This window comes from Cydia amplana, chromosome 16 (assembly GCF_948474715.1).
Source record: "Cydia amplana chromosome 16, ilCydAmpl1.1, whole genome shotgun sequence".
NCBI lineage: Eukaryota > Metazoa > Arthropoda > Insecta > Lepidoptera > Tortricidae > Cydia > Cydia amplana.
In genome coordinates, this window is record NC_086084.1 from 5,977,346 (window position 1) to 5,992,480 (window position 15,135).

Consider the following 15,135-nt stretch of genomic DNA (forward strand, 5'->3'; position numbering starts at 1 on the left):
TCGCTGTCAAGGTTTGATGTCTTCTTATGTAAGAAAGTGTAATTACAACATGATTGAGGGGTCGGTCGCCGTATAAAATATACGGTATAACATTCATAACTTTTAAGAGTCCTCGTTTAAAACTAACTACTTATGTAGATACAGTTCATACAGTGTACAGTGTATTCTTTATAGCTTTTGAGCGTTAAGCTATCGATAAAATTAATTTGAAACGCATGAAAATTTACGCATCAGTGTAAAGTCAGGCGGTCTAGCATGCTCCATAGTCAATACTTGAAGTCGCGCTAGATGTATGGAGTCGCGCGCGAGAACGCACCTCATGCTAGATGCTCAGATATAAAAATATCAATCATTTGAACACCGCATTTATTTTCAACTCATAGTAACAAAAAAATATTGTGCAAACGAAATACCGCATCCTCTCGATATTTTTTATAAGGAAAGCTCTTTTAAAACAGGTATTTAGGTACATACTTAACTTATGAAAAATCAGGGGATAGAAACGAAATATATAAAAATACGGGAAATATAAAAAAGAAGTAGGTAGTAAAACTAGAAAGAAAACCGGCCAAGTGCGAGTCGGACTCGCGCACGGAGGGTTCCGCACCATCAACAAAAAATAGAGCAAAACAAGCAAAAAAACGGTCACCCATCCAAGTACTGACCCCGCCCGATGTTGCTTAACTTCGGTCAAAAATCACGTTTGTTGTATGGGAGCCCCACTTAAATCTTTATTTTATTCTGTTTTTAGTATTTGTTGTTATAGCGGCAACAGAAATACATCATCTGTGAAAATTTCAACGTCTAGCTATCACGGTTCGTGAGATACAGCCTGGTGACAGACGGACGGACGGACGAACAGCGGAGTCTTAGTAATAGGGTCCCGTTTGGGTACGGAACCCTAAAAAGTGACTTTAAGGTTGGCCGCGGGGTAAGGCAAGGAGACCCAATCTCACCCAATCTATTCACGGCTCTATTGGAGGATATTTTTAGAAACCTGCCCTAGTAGCACGGTCGCAGTTTTATCATTTATCACCATGCCTGTCACGTTCTAACAAGTATGTAAGTGCGAAAGTGACGGGCTTAGTGATAGTGGATAAAAATGGAACCGTGCTGAGCCCGCTGGACTGGTCATATTGCGGTAAAAAAGTAGACGGGCGTCGCTTAAATCACCTCCGCTTCGCGGACGACATAGTTTTAATGGCAGACAATCGTAGAGACCTTATCTATATGCTCAACTCACTAAACTACGAGAGCGAAAAGCGAGGTCTACAGATGAACCCAGAAAAGACCTGCGTTATGACAAACGGCAACCCCGAACCGATTACAATTAACCAAAAAAATGTTCAATATGTAACTGAATACGTGTACCTAGGGCAAATAGTATCATTACAGCATTGTTTCCCTGAAAATGAAATAGAGCGGCGTATTAAAAAGGCATGGAGCGTTTTTTAGTCAAACAAGCATATACTTAAGTCAGGGATGGATATCAAACTCAAAAAGAAAGTTATGGACTCTGTTGTGACTCTAACTCTGCTTTACGGATCTCAACCTGGCCAAGAACAAAACATACTATAAATAAGCTTAAAGTTTTCCAAAGAAAGACTGAAAGGATTATTTTAGACATTAAATTGAGCGACAGAGTGAAGAATACTGAAATACGCAATAAAACAAAAATAATAGACGCAGCAGTAAAGGCATGTCAATTAAAATGGCGGTGGGCTGGGCATACAGCTAGAATTAAGGACGGACGATGGAGCGAAAAGATACTCCACTGGTAACCTATAAGTACTTCGTTTTTTTTTAGCATTAGAAATAAGGTAAACAATCTTGATGTGTCTTTTAATTGAAAAACACATTTTAAAAATAAGTTACGGCAAATATGTAATAATTATGAATCTAATACGATCATTTATATTCTTCTGCTTTCATAAGTAATAGTTACTGATTTTTAAAAAGCGTTTTTCAATTAAAAGACATGTCAAGATCGCTTACCTTCTTTCAAGTTCTTTCTAATGCTAAAAAAAACGAATTATAAAAAAGAAAATTAATCTGTTTATTTTCAATCAAGAGGTTAGTTGTACAATCAATCTCAGTTACAATCTCTATATTTGGAGATTATTTAAACTAAGCTTAGCCTTAATTATATGTAAACTTATATTGTTTTGTTACAGTTAGTTAGTGCTTACATGTTAATACTAGTTATATCTTACATTAATTCATGTTAATCAGTGCTTTCTTAAGTGTACTCTTTGCTTTATCAGGATATTTTTCTAAAGTTTCTACTACTTCTATAGAGACAGCCGCCGCCCGCCCGGCCGCCCAAGACGCCGCTGGAGAGACGACATTCAGGCCGTGGCCGGCGCCACATGGACCCGTGCTGCCACCGATCGAGAATTATGGCATAAAAAAAATCGTTTCTTTTTAGGTACCTAGTTTTTTTTCTTTGCAAAAAAATATGTCTTTATCCGTGATAAAAATTGTTACTTACCTACTTTATGCATATTCATTTTATTTTTCTGACGTCAGTTAATCATTATAATTATAGAAGACTCATTTCAATAGTGCCTCTTAAGCGGGCATTACATACTTGTGACATGGGTACACAACGCATATTTCGTGGTCGGCCGACCTTGTAATAAAATTTATTTATTTATTGCTCAAGACACAAAGTATTTTTTTTAAGCGCGCAAACATACTTTATATTTATTCATTCAGGCAGTTCTTTTAACACATCCTTACATTATATCCTTCCATGCAGGGATCGGATACCGGTATTTTTTGTATGGGAACGGAAACGGTATTTTTTCGTTCTTTGCTAATTACTTCATTTCTAATTGGGCAATCTAATAATACGAAGTCGTAACCTAAAAACACAACCGAGTCCTACATTTCTAGTATAAAATAATTCGCAAAATATGGTTATTTCTAAGTTTTTGCAAAAAACCGGTTCCGATCCCTGCTTCCATGTGTTCAAGGAGTCTCCACGATTGATGCTCGATCGAATCATGGTCAGACCTCCAAGGATTCCCTACCTGCCTTGTGTCTTGGTGTACCCATGCTAACCTAATCGCTCAAGGCCGCCTCTCGGGCCACCGAAGAAGCGATTGGCATTTTTTTTTTCAATTATTATCATTCATAATTTCCCAATCTTTACAACAAAAAAAACCCATTCAAAATCGCAGACAAAATACTCATTCATTGAATACTTTAACATATATAAGAATTTCAACAACTCTTAGTTGATCAGGCTAATCGTCCTTTGAAAAGCTTACATATATATCAGTTTTCCCAACAACAAATGCTTAATCGCCATCCAAAAATCTAACAAATTCCATCATACCATTTATAACTCTAAAACCAAACCATTTACGTATTTATTTTACCTCTACACTACACCATTCTAACATACAATAACAAAACATTTAACGAAACATCTACCCATATAATCCATCATTGAAACAAACCAAAACATTCTTTTACCAACAAAACTACATCCTTTCATAAATTCCTATATTATCTCGATACAGTACCATCCCCATATATTTTACTCATTATTATAACGAAGCCACTTCGTAACTCTGTATTAATATGTCACATCCGTATTAAAATGTCAAGTCCGATACACATTATGATTCATAATAATAAATGTCTTAAAACCCAACTAAAATTATCCTAAATTGTATACAATGTTAGTTTAGTATAATATGTACAGGGGTCGGACAAAACGTGCGGATGACGTAAAAATGACGTAATCTCGCACACAGGATGATGTTTGAGTTTGTATTTAAACTTCCGTGTGACATGTAGTAACAAAGTAGTATTAATGAAGTAACAAAATAATCGTAAATAAATCCATGGAATTAATAATACAGGTGGTAGGGTGATGTAGTGAATAAAATAAATTTCACGAAACTTGCCACAATATTCGAGTAAAGATGACATTTTAGAGCGTTTTCTTATACATTAGTAAATATAAATTTTAGCTAAATATAATCGTGAAGATACAATAGCTAAACAATAACGACGTCAATTTATTGTTCATCTGATTGACAATGTGTCAGTCAAAAACGTACTTACTCATTTCAAGTGGCGATATCGTTTAATAAAGAGGTTGATAAAATGATAAGTGATAATTGTTTACTATTTGAAATCATCCTATAAGTGGTTTGACGTCATCCGCACTTTTTGTCCGACCCCTGAATATGTATATGGTTAATAGTAGGCACATATTGCGTCGCATTCTTAAATTTTAAAATATAAGTGTGCTAAGTGTTAAGTACTCTTTCTACTTTTTAACTTTAATATTACAACAAAAAAAATATTTGATTCAAAACAGTGCACGACGACTATGAAATTTGAGATGTAATAACAGAAGCTACATACCAATTCCTTATATGTGAACACGCGCCGCGGATGGCGCGCCTCATTTGTAGGCTATGACAAATATTGTATCTAAGTGTAGAAAAGTTCTATTGTTAAGTTAAACAGATGAAATAAAAACACGAAATATTAAAATGAGATTAAATTACCTATACATTCAATTTACTTGGAGCTAGGAAACGTTATGAATATGTGCCATTCCTTTAACCATATTGTTATTTCGTCATCAAGCATACATATTTAATAAAAAAAAATAACACACATCAACAAAAACTAGGGAAATTATTATTGAGAAACTATATAAAAACACTGTTTAAAAATCCAAGATAGCAATTGCTAATATTACAACCAACGAAAAAGAAATTTAAAATAACTGTTGAATATAACACGACGTTTCCCCGAAAAAAAAAGAATGTCATCAACATCAACCAAGTCAACTGCTTAGAACCTAAAATAGTCATACTGCTCCTGGCTTTCCCCAAATCTCTCAATTCCATTTCCGTTGTGGCGGGACCGGGACAACTCATATCACACGCCATTCTCCTCGACTCCATCTCCAGCAAGGTCACGTCTGGGTCCCGGGACGCGAACAAGCTCCCTGCTGCAACTTCCAGCTTCACAGGCTTTTATTTAAAAAAATATAATTTGTTTTATTTTAGTCCATTTCCACTTCTGGTTTTTTGCCACTTGTCCAATTTTAAATATTAATATATGTATTTTAACACTTATACTATTTAGTTACGTCCACATTACACATAATGTTTATTTGTCGTAAAACACCAAACCAAAGTTCTATTAGTCTTTCAACCTTACACTTTCACTTTTTCTTGTATTAGTCCTTTTATTATATTACATTTTTTTTTATTAACTTCCCCTTTTCATTCAAATGGTCCAATATTTTTCACCAAGGACAACGGCCATTATTTCTGGCTGGCGCAGCGCACCGCCAGTGCAGCACGAGGCCGCACTGGCAGGGTCGCCATGTAGGGATGGGCGTTGAGACAAACAACTAGGTTCGAGTATAAACGTATAATGCATTAAATAACACTTACAAGGCCTTAAATACTATAGTACCTATGCGCATGTATGTGTGTGGGTATGGTGTAATATACACACTACAGTATGGAGGAGGCCTATGTCCATAAATGGACATCCAATAGAATTTAAATTATTATAATCGCAATATAAATTAATAAATATTTCAATAAGATAACAGTACATATAATATAGGTAATCGAAAAAAATGACATAAAATAATTAGTGTCCGACCGAAGGTTCGGTTTCGTTTTCGGTTTCGGCCAGTTTCGGCCAAAAAATCATGTTTCGGCCGTAGTTTCGGTTTCGGCCAAAAAACGGCCGAACCTTTCGGCCGGGCCGAAACATACGCAATGGTACTTCGTTCTATGAAACTAAACTATGTGACAAAGACCAAAAGTTGTGGAACAAGTAGGACAACAATATTAATAGTATTAATACATATACCTAGTCTACTGATTTATGTATATAGAAATTAATCAGTCTGTCGCATGTTACTGGGCCTGGGCTAGGGAATAATAAGAAAACTCATCATCTTCCTCGCGGTATCCCAGCATTTTGGCCACGGCTCATGGGAGCATGGGGTCCACTTGACAACTAATCCCAAGAATTGGCGTCGGCACTAGTTTTTACGATAGCGACTGCCATCAGACTGACCTTCCAATCCAGAGGGTAAACTAGGCTTTATCGGGCTAGTCCGGCTTCCTCAATGGTAAATATCAAATGATATTTCGTACATAAGTTTTTTTTTAGTTCCGAAAAACTCATTGGTACCAGCCGGGGTTTGTAGTGTTTGTACCTGCGACCTTTGGATTGAAAGTCGCACGCTCTTACTCACCGCTAGGCCACCAGCGCTCAAGGGAATAATAAGAAAACTATTACAATAAAAATAAATGTGGATTATTTGTGTAATATTACTCGTTAGCGGTTTAGGTATAATTAAATGTTTTAACAAATTGATTTTAATATCAGACACATAAATTGTTCAACTTTGATGGCAAATATCTCGAAGACAATGAACTTTGAAGTAAATATGGAATACTAAAATGTCATTCAATAGAAATTGCTAACTATGTAAACAAACCGCCATACTAAAATTGACACTGAATGTCAAATTACTAGTAAGTTTTGTGTACATAGTTCGCAAGTTCTATTGAATGACACTTTATATTGCTGTTAATATGGTAAGCTACAAAAAACATAAGAAAACTAAGGGATTCAGATCGAAGGTCATTGCCGTGGCGGAGCCCCTGTCACATTTCGGTTTCGGTTTCGGTTTCGGCCGAAACTAGAGCCAAAGCCGAACATTCGGTTTCGGTTTCGGTTTCGGCAAAAAAACATGTTTCGGTCGGACACTAAAAATAATATAGTTACATAAAATTAGGTCCGTGGGGTCCGGGAGCTCAAAATCTATTTACATATTTGGCCAAACGGCTGGTTGAGGTCACTGGGGCAAAAGAGCTGGCAGCTTCCTCGCTCAACGAATAAGCGTTGCAATTCAGCGAGGAAATGCTGCCAGTATCTTTGGTATTATGCCCCAGGGGCCCTCTTTAGATATAGATTTTTAGTTTTCCTTTTTTAAGTAGTAGTTTTAGTTTTGTAGGTCATAATTAGATTAATTTACTGAAAAATGTAAATAGTATAAATTAATGTTTTTTATAATGAATCATGCATGATGTATCGTTTTCTATTGGAAATAAATGGCAAAATTATAATTAATTATTATCATTATTAACTTATAAAAGGTCCAATGTTCAAAGTTGAAACAAAATATTACTATTCATATATGTATGTATTTTGGCTACAAGGTTGGAAGTTTGATACCCTTATAAAAATAAATATCTGGTATTTTTGTCGGTAGTGGCACTTTTATTAGCAGATAAATAATAAAATGCTGCTGTTTTTTTTTTACTATTTCGAATATTATCAAATAATCATTGAATAAGCTTTGATAGAAACCGTCATTCCAAATTATGTTTTGCTACTAAATATACCTTTCACTTAACTAATATCTACTTAATATATAGCTGGTCAACCAGATCTTGACAGTAGAAAAAGGCGGCAAATTTGAAAAATGTAGGCGCGAAGGGATATCGTCCCATAGAAAATTTGAATTTCGCGCCTTTTTTTACTTCACAAGATTTGGTTGACCAGCTATAAAAATAACAATAAAATAGAGCTATAATAAAAAAGTAAAAAAGATAATGGCAGCGGTGGGATTCGAACCCACGCCTCCGAAGAGACTGGTGCCTTAAACCAGCGCCTTAGACCGCTCGGCCACGCTACCTGTTGTGAGCCGTGTCGAAATAGGCGTTCAGTTGCCTTTAGTCATTCTATCTTTATCTGTCCCCATTTTGAATGAACCTGATAATAGATTAGGTCTCCTCTGTTTTGTACTTGCTATAAATGAACATTTGTTTTGAATAATGTATCATCATTTATTTATAGATTTACATTTGTTTATTGAACTGGTAAGTTAATATTGTCATACGTAGTCGGTCCATAAATTCTGTCACAAAGGTTTTTACTAAAAATGTTATAGATACAATTCCCTTATTATTCACATACATGGTTTAAAAGCTTATTTTATGATACATTACTTACTATATAATTCAACGTAATTTAGTGTCTCAGTTTTGCATAATTTTATATAAGTAATATTTAAAAGAATTTATGATAAAAATACCCCAAAATTACGTGCTCTGTTCAAGGTATTTTAAATTGATCCATATTTATTAATTTATATTTTTTTAATGGTTGAATCTTACATAGAATAAAAGCTAGGTCTTTAAAATTTATTTAGATATACATATAATACAAGTGTATTGGACTGCTAAAATTACTTCTGTACACATTTTACCAAATGTACCTACTCGTTGTATGGCAATCAAAAATAAGCGTACTGTTACTGAAAAGTGTCCTAAGTTGAAAGGGTATTTAGTAGAATTGCAGACTGATCGGATAACTAAATGCTGGTGACAAAATAAAGTTCTAATAAAGTAGGTATAAGTTTTCACAATCCGGCCGCGTGTTCGCGTCTAACGACAATCACAATGTAACCTGACCAGCTATCATGGTCGTATTTTTATCACCTGTCATGCTATGCGTCACTTTCGCACTTACATATTTGTTAGAACGTGACAGCAATGGTGACAAATGATAAAGAGCCGGCCATCATAGCCCTACAGGAATAAATTAAAGTCACGATATAAGTTTTATAGCGGGTGTAGGTATAATAAGAATAACCGGCACTGAAGTTAAACAGTTTATTAAACTTAAGACACGGTTTACGATACACAACAGTCCACTATACTTTAAAATACTAAAATTATTACAATTGAACAAAACTATGATCGGTCGTAGGGTCGGATACGCGCATACGTTTGTACACCAAGATCTCGGCTACCGAACTAACTCGCGCGCAGCGCCCTCAGCGATCACGCGATACAACTTGGCGGCGCACGCGCCCATTATAAGTTGACCCGCGGCTTAAGCTGTTAAGAAGCGAGCCGGGGTCGACCTCGATTGGTTCTCTTGGGAAGACGCTCACAAGGCGTGATATCCCTTTCTAACGCACGCGTGGGCGTGCTGTCTCTGTCACACGCTATAGACTCCCCCTCGAGTTCATGAAGACGCCCACGTCCATGGACTCGCACAACACTCTGGTCTCGGTTACGTGGACGACCTCTATTTCGTTTAGGCACTACGGGAGAAGGAAGCACATCATCTCTACTATTAAATCGAACGAGCTGAGAGGAGTGATACTTGCCCAGAACCTCACCGGGTGAGTCAGGAACAGCGACCAGGTAAGTTGTAGGACTAACCCTCTTAACAACCTGGTAAGTACCATCCTTTTTCGGCACACACTTGGCCGAGACGTTCTTTGCTGCATTGCTAAGAACACGTGACTTAATGAGGACACTGTCCCCGAAGTCAAATACGTCACCTTGCTGACGAGACTTGTCAGCGAGTTCCTTACGCCTGTCTTGCTGAGCTTCTACCCGATCTCGTACCGCTGACAGGGAACTAATAAGCGAGCGAAGATATGGCGTAACCTGAGGAACAATGTTTTCCTTGTCGAGGACGGCTCTCAAATCATAACTAACCTTTATGACATCCGCCAGCAACTTCTCTACTTCCGCTTGCATGACCTCCTTCTTGGCAGGCGTGACGTGACAAGGCGGCACCGCGATAAGCGCACGGTCGCCCGCGTCGATCCTGTGCTCTGGATAAAAAGTTAGCCCTCCCCCTAGCTCAAACAGGTCCTTGTTTTCAGGGGGCAACTGGGCAAGCAACTCGTGTTGTTGCGCACCGAACAAAGTGGCTTCGTCCTCCCGAAGTACCTCTAAAGCAGCAATACACAGAGCTGGAGATGACACGCTTTCAAACTGTAACCCATACTTTTGTTTACTATTCTCAGCGAAATACCAAAGATCGTCGCGAAAATCAACGATTAAACCGAAATCCTTAAGGAAATCTATTCCTAGGAGAGACTCGTTACTAACGGCATCAGGAAAAATCACAAAACTAGTTTTTCTTGTCTTGTGTTTCAGTGTCACCTCCACCTCCGCGGTGAGTACAGTCATATCCCTACTAACACCGTCTGCCAACCTAACACTCATTGTTGACGACACTAACGGGTGTCCTTTACTTCGCAGGAAAGCGTATAACGTGTGACCGGCAACACTAGCCTTAGCCGCAGGATCAACAAGTGCTGAGCCACTCGCCCCAAGAATATTTATAATCATAATAGGACGGGGAGAAGCCTTGACACTGACCTGACAAACATTAACATTATCACCACAAACTTGATTTTCATTACAAAATAAAGTTTGACTAACATTACTACAAGACACATTTTGACTTTCATCATTACAAAATAAAGCTTGTACGTAACTAAAATCACCCACGGCATGCGTAGGGTTACCTCCTCCACAGTGCGCAGGCGAGGGGTTAGCGGTCGGCGCGGCGCTTGTCCCTGGCGCAGGCGCCGCCGCTGCCCCGTGACCGGCGGCGTAAGTATCGCGTTCTCGCAAACACTCGCGAGCACGCGCAGGACTTTCGCAGAGCCGTACGCCGGAAGTTTCGCCGCCCCGTACCTGCGCCGTCACGGCGTCGGGCGGCGGTGATGCAGGTTGCGACGAGTCGTGTCCGCTCGACCCGCCCTCACGCGGGTTGGCGGCGCCGTCGACGTCACAGGATACTACGTCGAGCGAATAAAACGACAGCCCCGATTTAGAGTTACAATTAGGACACTTAGACCGAATAACATCAGGGGCACCGCAACCGTAACACGTAACTTTCTCAACGACTTTATTTTCTACGCACTTATCACTTTTTTCACCTTTATTTAACCTTTCACAATTGTCTTTACTGTGCCCGCCGCGACGACAGTAAACGCAAAACAAACGACGTGGTTTGGCGTCAACTTGATCGGAAGAACCCGGCGACGACGCACGCGACGTTGAAGCGTTGGCGCCGTTGGCCTCGTCGGCGGCGCGTTGCGTAGCAACGTCGCTCGCACCGCTGGCGCGCGACCTTGCGCGATTCGGCGAAATGCTCGCTGCCGTAGTACTTTGACGATCGCTCGACTTCTTTGCTGCAACGGGTACATGATTCTCTTTGCGTGAATCTTCAATACTTTGACAATGTTTCAACAAAGTATCAAACGTATCTATCTTTTCTCTTTTTAACCTTTTTCGTATGCGGCGGTCTAAGAGCCCGAATACCATATCTATTTGGACTCGCTCGCTAAGGTCTTCTGGTGGCAACTTAGCTAACAATGCTCTGGCTTTAGAAACAAATATCTCCGTATTTTGTTCACCTTGAACCAAAGAGAAAAGCTCTGTGTATATTACAAAAGGAGGGCGTCGCTCGCCGAAAGCACTTCGCAGCTTATCGAGCGCATCTTCCCACGTCCTTACTTGTGATTTTACACCTTGCCACCAAACTCCTGCATCCTTAGTAAGCAGTAGCGACAAACCGCGAACAGCATTTTCGTCCGTAATATGCATGCACGACTTGTAACTTTCGATGTTATCCACGAAGCTTTCTAGATGCTCTTCTTTGCTGCCGCTGTAACGAGCCGTACATTGTGCAAAGTTACCATTAACTGAAGCGAATGTAGCAGCCGCAGCGATGGCAGCAGCCGTGGCGTCAGCCTGTGACGGAGTTGAAGACCTCACCTCGCGAAGCAGTTGCTGACAAAACTCGTTCTGAGATTGTTGCAAGGTGGTCAACATCGTCGTTAGGGCTTCCTGGTTCATCGTGATGTTCTCGTTGACAGACTCGTTGCTCCCCAACGAGAGTCTACCACCACGACGCCGACGTGTTTGAGGCATTTTCGAGACAAGTCACGGCCGGTAGATACTCTTGGTAAACGCGCGATCGAACATTCCAGACCCAAAAACGTTGGGCGGCCAGAATATAGCGGGTGTAGGTATAATAAGAATAACCGGCACTGAAGTTAAACAGTTTATTAAACTTAAGACACGGTTTACGATACACAACAGTCCACTATACTTTAAAATACTAAAATTATTACAATTGAACAAAACTATGATCGGTCGTAGGGTCGGATACGCGCATACGTTTGTACACCAAGATCTCGGCTACCGAACTAACTCGCGCGCAGCGCCCTCAGCGATCACGCGATACAACTTGGCGGCGCACGCGCCCATTATAAGTTGACCCGCGGCTTAAGCTGTTAAGAAGCGAGCCGGGGTCGACCTCGATTGGTTCTCTTGGGAAGACGCTCACAAGGCGTGATATCCCTTTCTAACGCACGCGTGGGCGTGCTGTCTCTGTCACACGCTATAGTTTTAAATTAATTAAGTATAATACGATTTGATCAGTAATAAACAAGCTTTCAAATCATGGGTATATTATTTTATTAAAACCTTCGTATTACATTTTATCAGCCAATACCTTTATGACAGGACTTATGGACTGACTACGTAGTTATATCTCTATAAAAATGCAATACAAGATGTCATAGACAAATAAGTACCTAATGTTTTGCTTACGTTTCTTTCGAATTCTTTTTATCATTTCGATCGAATAACATCCAATGGGTTTAGGAAAACCACGGAGTAGGGTAGACCGGGGACAATTGAAACAATTTTCCTTTAACCGCCTGTAACCGTTATATTTTTATGAGTAGAAAGATGTACGCCCAAAATATTTCAAGGTTAGTTATCTGGTTCCTAAATGAAGTGTATTTGGATGGTCTATAATCCATAGTTTTTTTACAATAATTTAATAATGAGAATGGGGCAGTATGGTTCAATTGACCTCACATGACTGTCAATTGAAACACTATGTGAGGTCAATTGAAACACTCAAATATCTTCGGCACAATGAAAGACCTTATATCTGTTTTTAATCTTTTTCATCACTACATCTGCATACAATGAGCTCATCAAAAGTTCGCAAGCATAAAATAAATATTTACAGTACATATGGGGCTACTTTTCCGCACTAGTGCGTAAAATAGCACTTTTCGTGCGTATGTCGAAACTTTAAAGTGCCATATGTACTGTAAAACGTTGTTCGATACACGTGCGAATAGGTAATTCGCAACTCGTGTCGATTTAAAACACTCCCTTCGGTCGTGTTTTAATTTATCGCCACTCGTTTCGAATTTCCTCTTTTTCGCACTTGTATCGAAAATAACTATTCTCAATTTATGAGCATCTGAACATCTCGATCAAAACGAGCGGGAAAAAACAAGAGTATACGACTTTTAGTTTTCTTTCTTGCTGCTACCTTATACATTTATCTTAAGCAAAGTCGTTTTAATGCAATTATAAAATATAACGATATAGAATCGCAGAAAACAAGCATAATCATGTTTCATACAAAAGTGCTTGTTTCAACTAAGGTCACTGCGGGCAAGACCGGCATACTTTTTTTTTTCTACTTTGGAGTGATCTAGTTGCGTTAATTATTCACCTACGTTAGGTACCGTTTGTAATCGCATACGATGTAGAATTTAATAATTAATAGTTATTATGTATGTATGTATAAACTCTTTATTGTACAAACACAAAACACAAATTTATTAGCCATAGTGACAGATCGTTTTAATCATAAATTAAGCAAAAACATTAGTATTTTTAAAAAATCGGCGAGTAGACGGACTTCCCTTGTAGTTTAAGGGATGTCCGTCTAGTAATGATATGAGCCAATCTATGGGTGCGTATATGTTCGTAGTCGAATTCCTAAAAAGAATGAATCAAGACAATGAAAAGTGTACTTTCAACTTGTTAATATAGGGTTCTGATTCGAAATAAACGCCATTTTTCTAATATAAAGGCAAGTCTAATATACTACGAAAATGGGGTAGTAAACCTTTTATGGCTAATAATTACACGTAATCATTTTTTAGATTTCCGAAATAAAAGACCAATAGAAATTTTAAAATGTACTTTATTCGTTTCTTTTAATTTACTGAGATGAAAATTTAGGAAACTAACATCATGCGTAATGTCAGGAGGATTTGTCGATACCTTATCAAATCGTTATAATATTAAAATCGCAAAAACAGTTGGTAATCTCTGATTTAACGAAAGTGACGGACTTGCCTTGTAAATAATAGACGGACTTTCAAACTTAGTCAAATGTTAATGTGATAAATGGTGGAACGTATAATTACAAAACTAAGCCAAATTCTGATATTTTAAACACAGAATTAAGATAACTGGTTCTTATGCTACTTACGTAAGTACTTTCTGATGCACAATCTTTTCAAAAACTATTTTTAATAAAAAAAATTCGAACGGCTGTCGAACTATGACTTCGAGTTCAAAACACGAAGTTACTTATTTAGGCGGATTGCTCTGAAATTGGTTGTCACAGCGCCATCTGTTTTAGAGTGAGAGAACTAACGCGCAAAGCTGATTAATCGACTAGACTCCAAAGCGGCATACGCCTTCAAATTCAAAAGTTATAACGTGTTGACGGACTTGCCCTGTAGACGGTCTTGCCCGCAGTGACTTATAACAATGTTTCAATCACAACCATTCCGTGTACGTAGTACCTACCCTGTGACAACGAGTGTTCGGAGTGTTGCAAACTTCTGGATGTAAAATGAAATAATACTTAGACGCAATAAAATAATCAGTTTAAATTGTTTTATTAAACAAAACATTAAAAATTAAAACATTAAAAATCAAACATTTGGGCCGCTTTTCTGAAGGACTTTCCAGAGATCACTTAAATTCCTCGCCTGCTGGACGTTTTCGGGGCATCTAAAAAAAACGGCTCAATAAATGTATCTTACAGAAATAGGATGTAGGTAGACTAGGTAGTAGTGTAGTATTATATTTTTAATATGAAACTAATAAACCTAGGTAGGTCAAAAACTACATAAATATAGTCCGTCAACCAAATCTTGTCAGTAGCAATGTAAAGCAAACTAAAGTAGGGCAACACTCAAAGAGCAGTATTGCGCTAAGAAAAGCAGCAATGTACATCGAACCAACTGATTTTTTTTCCGCTGAGCGCGCCCTGTGTACGTCAATTCAAATTGTCACTCGCGGTTTATTGAAAAAAATTGAAACATGGACGGACAATTTAAAAGCGATGTTAAAACAATGTTAATCAAAATGATGAACAAATTTGAAGATATCAAAAACAACTCCCTATCGTAGTGCTTATATTCTCTTTGTTCCCTAAGTCCCTTGTCTTCTAAGTTTACTAAAATAAAATCATATC

The 15,135-nt window shown here is 38.4% G+C and overlaps 1 non-coding gene across 1 annotated transcript; it reads right to left on the bottom strand.

Moving 5' to 3' along the window:
- Positions 1-7,623: 7,623 nt before the first annotated feature.
- Positions 7,624-7,705, bottom strand: Trnal-aag (transfer RNA leucine (anticodon AAG)). Its single transcript has one exon. It is a non-coding gene; the product is annotated as a tRNA-Leu (tRNA).
- Positions 7,706-15,135: the final 7,430 nt, after the last annotated feature.